Below are 7,364 nucleotides of genomic sequence, written 5' to 3'. Positions count from 1 at the left end.
GGCAACAGGGTGCGAATGTTGATGGATTGGATCACCTCGTCTTAATATTAAGAGCGCAGTAGGTGATGTGTGGGTTAGGCGCACATCAAGTGTTTGAACCTTGCCGCAGACAATAGCCTTGTATTTAAGGGGTAAAGTCTACCCATGATCCACCGAGTTTGAACCATGCGCTACTAGCCCTCATGGATTTCTCGCTCAGCAAAGAAAAAATTTCCTATCATTTTGAGCGAGAGCAGAGAGGAAGTTGCAAGTACAAATTTAGTCTTCTTCCTGACACTTGATATATATATTGAATAAATTTGCATGACTAGTGCAAGAAAACAAACTCGAAATTAAAACAGCAGCCAGCATGCTGCACTTTATAGTAGAGCTTGAAATTAGCAATGTTTAAGAACAAATTTCTCTCACCTTGGGCCTGATAGGATCGAGGGAAGTAATGGAGCAGAATCTATTATACTGATATCTGATACGGTTTGTGGCATAAGAAAGTTGTAGTCCAGACTCTTTTCAACATCCACCGCGCCCTAGATGACCATGACAACTATTGACATTGATGGTCTCTTGGTGTCATCGCGTTGTAGACACCACGCTGCAACTTGCATTGTATGTACTACTTCTTCCTTATAAAGCTGCATATCTTCACTGCGCTTATCAATCAGATCCACTAGTCGCCCTTCCTCAGCCTTTCTCTTGAGAAGACTAAACAATAGCCTTTGCTCCTCGGGCTCAGATGGCTCGAAATTTTTCCTTCCACACAAGATCTCCAAGGCTACAACGCCAAAGCTATAGACATCTACCTTTTCTGTTATAGCTGTACTAAGCCATTCAGGAGCTAGATAGCCAGGAGTACCTCTCATGGTAGTCACAACTTTGCTCTGAGTCCGATCAATTAGCTTGGAAAGTACGAAGTCAGAGAGCTTAGCATCATACTTCTCATTTAGGAGAATGTTTTGAGGCTTAATATCCAAATGTAGAATTTTTTGCCTGCATTCGTCGTGGAGGTAGGCTAATCCTTTGGCTATGTCATGAATAATCTTCTTCCTGCATTTCCAATCTAGAACGATTTCTTGATTTCCAGAGTAGATCCATTTATCTAGCGATCCATTGCTCATAAACTCATATACTAGAAGTCTGTGAGATTTCTCAGCACAGAAGCCAATTAATTGGACCAAGCTGAGATGATGTATGCTGCCAATGGTTTCAACCTCAGCTAGGAATGATTTCTTGGCTTTGCCTAATATTCCATCAAGGCATTTCACTGCAATCTTTCTGCCGTCTCTTAAGGTCCCTCCGAACACTGATCCAAATCCTCCTTAACCAAGCTTTTTGCTAAAGTTCTCAGTTGCAGACTTTAGATCGTCGTAAGAAAATCTAACAGGCATTCCTGGCATGTTATCTAGATAATGCTCTTCCACTTCATCTTCCTTTCTCTTCTTCCAGAAAATGAAAAATATGCATCCGATTACGATACCAAGAATGGAAATTCCTGTAACAGATCCCACTATAGCACCATTCACGCGCCTCTTCCGTCTTACAACAGCTGTTTGAGTTTCATTCTGTACTTTCACAAATACAGAGGAATTATACATTGTCTTCTCATTCTCATTATTTATTAACGAAAAGATCTCGGATGGCAGGTAGCACTCCCCACTAGAAGAATTTGAACCATAATGAAAAATAGCAGCTTTACAAGAACAATTCCTCAAACATGCATTTTTACAGGTACTCATGTCTGTATCAGTAATATCTGCACTAAATGCGAAATAATTCACATCATTGAGCTCTAAAAATCTCTTGTTTTTTGAGTCATTACAAGTCATTTTTGTGATCTCAGAACAACCAAGATTAGGCTGCCTATCATTTATCTGTCTAAAATAGTTTGTTGAATCAGAACTTGATTTAGGACAACTACACTGCCCATTTGAGCAAATGCCGTATCTTCCACATACCATTGGGTAAGCACACTCATCATAAGATCTTAAAAGGTCATCGACCGACCTCTCTCCACTGGTCTTGCCACTCATACACTTTCAAGTGCCCATCAAATTCCAGTTTCAAAAATTGAGCTGAAGATACAGGAGCAACATAAACCAGTCCCCGCGGATTCTTGGAGTCACTGGAAATTGTGATTAAAGCTAAGCTTCCATTCAAATACATGACATAGTTGGATTCTTTACTGGAAGTTAGTCCATCTATAGAACTCTCAAAATATGTTTGTGGTGGACTTGACTCAACGAAAGCAATCAAACCATTAATTGTGGCAGAGAAAGAAAACAAACCTCCCTCAGTCCAGTTTGTTGCTGAGACACTTGCTGTTAGCTTCTTTCCTGATACTAAATTCTGTCCTGGCATCAAAGAATCAGTTGGATGATCAAAAGATTGCCAAATAGTAACATTGTTGACATCAAAGAGAACAAAGATTTCCCAAATGAGTCAACTTTAAGCCAACAACAGATTTCTCAGTAGTATTTGTTGACCAAGCCAAAGTACCATCAGCATCTCTAAGTACTAAATTTCCTCCTAATGTGAGCTGCAAAGTTGCATTGATCTTAACTGGATTATTCCTATTAGCAGACCAAACAACGTGTGGGAATCCTACATTAACATCTGTAATATAGGAATCAAAACTTGTATACACAATGAAGATGGCAAAGAAGTAAGTCTCACAATTGCCATTACAGTAGAATACACAAGCATAACTTGGACCAGAGCTTCCTTTGACAAGTATAGGCGTTACTATAGAACCATCAGTGAAGTTCACTGAATCAGGTGCTGAATAACTGTTGATCCAAGTTGTAGAAAGATTTGCAGTTGAATAAACAAAAGGTTGGCTGGTTAGAGAATGAAAATAACAAAAAAGAGTGAACAAGAAAGGGAAAATCCAGCTTAGAGCCATAAAAATGAAATTTTTGATGATAATTGTAAGATTGTGAAGTGGTCTTGGTTAAACCAATTTAATTTAATATACATGCATGGACTTAAATTCTCAGAAAGACTTAACCCCAGCGCATTGACCTATCAATAACATCTCGACTTCGGTTAACCACTACTATTTCATTTTAAACTTACAGGATGGTTTGGAGGAAAAAAAGGGACCTGCTTAAATTATTGCAAACTTGGAAAGACTAATTAAGTGGACTGCAAAAGGAGTCAAATAAAAAACATCGACCTTCCCACTTCATCCAAATTCCTCCCTCCTTCCTAAAAGGCAGCCCGGTACACTATGTTTTTGTCCGCGGGATTGGGAAAAAGGTTGTATCACATTAGCTATGTACGTAGTTGTTTACCCGTAAAACGGTACAATTGAATTTATAATGTGATTTATTGACACGTGAATTAAATTGATCCGAGAAAATAAAGTAATGAAAAACAAAATTAAATAAAATAAGAATAATTGAAGAAAAGACAAGGCTAGGCTTTGAATTGAACTATTCCGGAAACAAGAACAATACCAAGAACTAAGTACTAGCAGGATAATGTTTAGCAGAATAAGAGAGTAATATTAGCCTTTCTTCATACAAGTTTTCAATGAGTACAAAATTCTCTATTTATAGCTAAATTAGGGGAGACAAGATCCCCGAATTAAACTCCTCTTTAAGGTGAATAAAGACTCATCTTGATAGCTGCATAACGGTTGAGTATAAGTGCTAGGATCTCTGTAACAGCTTCTCCTTTAATGCTGCCTTCTTCAACCGGTACCTTGCTTTCAAATTCTCCTCCTCGGTTTTAATGTCTATGGAGCTCATACAACACCGGTCTCATGCTTGTACCCTGTGTCAGCTATTTGCTGACTCATCTCCTACCCGTCTTTACTACTACGTGTCAACTCGACGAACGTCCACCCGTCATTCGTTAATTTTACCCCATACAACAATCTTACCTTGTATTTCTACCAGATGTTATTTCTGCGAATTGAACCTATAATCTCTTGGTTACATGACGGTAGTTTTTACTATTGCGCCAAGACTTCCCCTAAGCTTCTTCCTCAAATTCTTTTTTGTAGAGATTTGATTCTTTCTCTTGGATCATACGCATAAAGATTTGTAGATTTAAAGCGCCAATTCTTGAGCTTAAGTCTTCAAGGAGCGGGGAAGGCACCGAGAGCGGAGTATAAGAAAACTTGGTACATATTTAGTTTTGCATTTATCTCTCTTGTCATGAAATGTTTAATTTCTTTTAATACTTTTTTCTCATTGCAGTTAAGTACTATGTAATGATAGTATAAAAATATTTATACATTCAAGTTAATTAAAAAATAATTACAGATAATTTTATATAATAAACATCGATTCATTTCATGCAATAAATGATACATAACTTGTTGTAATATATTAAATTACCATAACAATGTAATAGTTTTTTATATTTTTAGTGGATATAACTTAAATCTTTTCCGAATTTAAGTTCAATACTGACAAATTATAAATCTTTTGTATCATCAAATTAAATTGACCTATAACATGTACTTTTTCATAACAAGCCTAATAAGGTCTTTAGAATAAAATACTAACCTACTATTTCCAATTTAATTGCATTGATAGAGTACAATTTTTGCTGTCAATCAATATGGTCGTATGTATCTCCTTAAAATATTTTCCCCTCTGGACGTAAGGATATGAAGGGTCAAGATAAACTTCCCTAATACATTAAGGACCACATTTTGATCGTTCTTTGATGAGTCCATCCTGCGTGAAAGGAAGACAACTTTTTTTGGCTTTAAAATGTCAAGCTAACTAAAGGAATAGTAAAAAAGATTTTATGACAAATCATAACTTGGTTTCACAATGTTATATTTGATTTTTGCTAGTAACATGATATCATTGAAGCAATCTTAAGCACTATAAATAAGTGTCTTGATCTCAATTGTTAAACACACCAAAAACAGATAGAGTAAGAGAGAGTTCACAAAATAAGAAGAAAAATACTATGTGAGGAAAAACATAGAGAGTTTGAGCGGTATTATAGTGAGGTGAAAATATCAAAAGAGAGTTATTTATTTTGAGTGTTTAATAGTTTTGGAGTATTTTACTCGGTACCACAAATTGTAAAATTTTTGCTATAGTGAAATCAGTTGTTCCTTTCGGGTCATGGTTCTTTCCCTTATTTAGAAAGGTTTTTCACGTAAAATCTGGTATTCTTGTTTCTCTTATTATTATCGTTGGTTACTGTATTTTAGTAATCCACATTTATTACAGTCGTATACCGTAAATATTATTTCTGTGGGGTGAATTTTCCAAAAAACTGGTATCAGAACGCAGGTTCTGCTCATTCACAAAAATATTATTTATAGTCAATTTAACTTTTGACAAAAATAAATGTCAGGAGTAAAGTATGAAGTAACAAAATTCAACGGTAATGACGGTTTCTCCATATGGCCAAGAAGGATGAAGGACCTACTCATCCAACAAGGGTTAGACATTACATTAAATGAAAAAGAGGCAAAGCTGGAAACCATGAAAACTGAGGAATGTGCAGACATGGATAAGAAGGCGGATAGTGTTGTAATGACCCGACCGGTCGTTTTGAGCATTTACACTTTGCTCGGTAGTTTACAAGCATGAGTAACTCCGTATGATATATTTTGACTTGTGTGAATTGTCGGTTTTGGTTTTCAAGTTATTCGGGATTGATTTGGAAGAAAGATTCTCAACTAGGGAGCTTTAAATTCGAAAGAGTTGACCAAGTTTGACCTTTTAGTATTTGACCTCGGATTGAAATTTTGATAGTTCCATTAATTCCGTCGGGTGATTTTGGACTTAGGAGCGCGTCCGGATTTCGATTTGGAGGTCCGTGGTTGATTTAGACTTGAAATGGCGAAAGTTAAAATTTTAAAAAGTTTGACCGGGAGTGGACTTTCTGATACCGGGATCGAATTCCAATTCTGAAAGTTGGAACAGGTCCGTAATGTCAAATGTGACTTGTGTGCAAACTTTGAGGCCAATCGGACGTAATTCGATAGGTTTCGGCATCAGTTGTGGAAGTTGAAGTTTCAAAATTTATAGATTTTGATTTGAGGTGCGATTCATCGTTTTGATGAGGTTATGCGTGATTTGAGGTCTCGAGTAGGTCATGTTATGTTATTGGACTTGTTAGTATATTCGGACGGGGTCCCGAGTGGCCCGGATGAGTTATGGACGAGGTTCGGATCATTTTCACTTCATGTGCAAAGCTGGAGGCTGCTGGTTCTAGTATGATCGCACCTGCGGTTGGTTTGCGCAGGTGCGATGGCCGCAGAAGAAAAAAAGGCGTCGCAGATGCGAGAATAGTGCTGGGTGAGGAAGACCGCAGAAGCGGGGATTTAGGCGCATATGCGATGCCGCAGGTGCGGCAGCTCGAGCGCAGGTGCGGAGTTGGAGGGTGTCAACAGAGGTCGCAGGTGCGATGGGATTTCCGCACCTGCGATGGTACAGATACGGGCAGCGAGTCGTAGAAGCGGAGATGGTGAGAAAGCCGGGAAGTGCATGTGCGAGGTGTTTCCGCAAAAGCGGTGGTCGCAGGTGCGACGAATTTTTCGCAAATGCGGATGTGCTGGGTAGAATGTTATATACAAGGGTTCGCGATTTTGGCTTCATTTTTACATTTTTGGAGCTATGGAGCTCGGATTGAGGCGATTCTTGAAGCAATTTTTACCATATGAATTGGGGTAAGTGTTCTCTACTCGGTTTTAGTTATATTCCATGAATCTATGTTCGATTTTAGCTTTTGGTTGATGAATTTTAAAGAGGCAATTGGGGGTTTTGGCCTACAGTTTCATAATATGAATATTCGAGTTTTGAATATCGAATTAGAGTCGGATTTGAGTGAAACTAGTATGGTTGGACTCATAATTGAATGAGTTATTGAATTTTATAAATTTTTTCGGGTTTCGAGGTGCGGACATGGGTTGGGCTTTTGGCCGATTTTAGGCTTTTGATTCAAGATTGATATTTTTCGATCGGGATTGGTTCCGTTAGTATTGTTTGATGTACTTGAGTTGTTTTTGGTTAGTTTCGAGCCATTCGAAGGTCGGAACGTGCGAGATGGCATCTTTGGAGCACCGTTTGGCTTGTTCGGCAGTGGTATTGGCTTGTTCGAGGTAAGTAACTCTTCTTATCTTAGTGCTGAGGGTATGAAACCCCGAAATATGTGTTACGTGATTGGTATTGAGGTGACGCACATGCTAGGTGACAGGCATGTGGGCGTGCACCATTTGAATTGGGATTCTGTTGTTTCCATGGCACTGTATAGTGGTCCTACTTTGTTGATATCTGTGTTTTCATCTTGTGATAAAGTAGTTAAGCTGTCAATCATGCTAGATATCATGTTTAGGCATTTTGGCGATATTGTTTGGACCCATAGTGGTCGTTTCTTACTGCCATATCACT

General features: G+C 38.2%; 1 pseudogene; it reads right to left on the bottom strand.

Annotated features, from left to right (window-relative positions):
- Window positions 1-341: 341 nt before the first annotated feature.
- LOC104090202 (G-type lectin S-receptor-like serine/threonine-protein kinase SD2-5) lies at window positions 342-2,896 on the bottom strand (annotated as a pseudogene).
- Window positions 2,897-7,364: the final 4,468 nt, after the last annotated feature.

Source organism: Nicotiana tomentosiformis, chromosome 6 (genome assembly GCF_000390325.3).
Source record: "Nicotiana tomentosiformis chromosome 6, ASM39032v3, whole genome shotgun sequence".
Taxonomy (NCBI): domain Eukaryota; kingdom Viridiplantae; phylum Streptophyta; class Magnoliopsida; order Solanales; family Solanaceae; genus Nicotiana; species Nicotiana tomentosiformis.
This window is presented reverse-complemented; position numbering and strand designations above follow the sequence as displayed.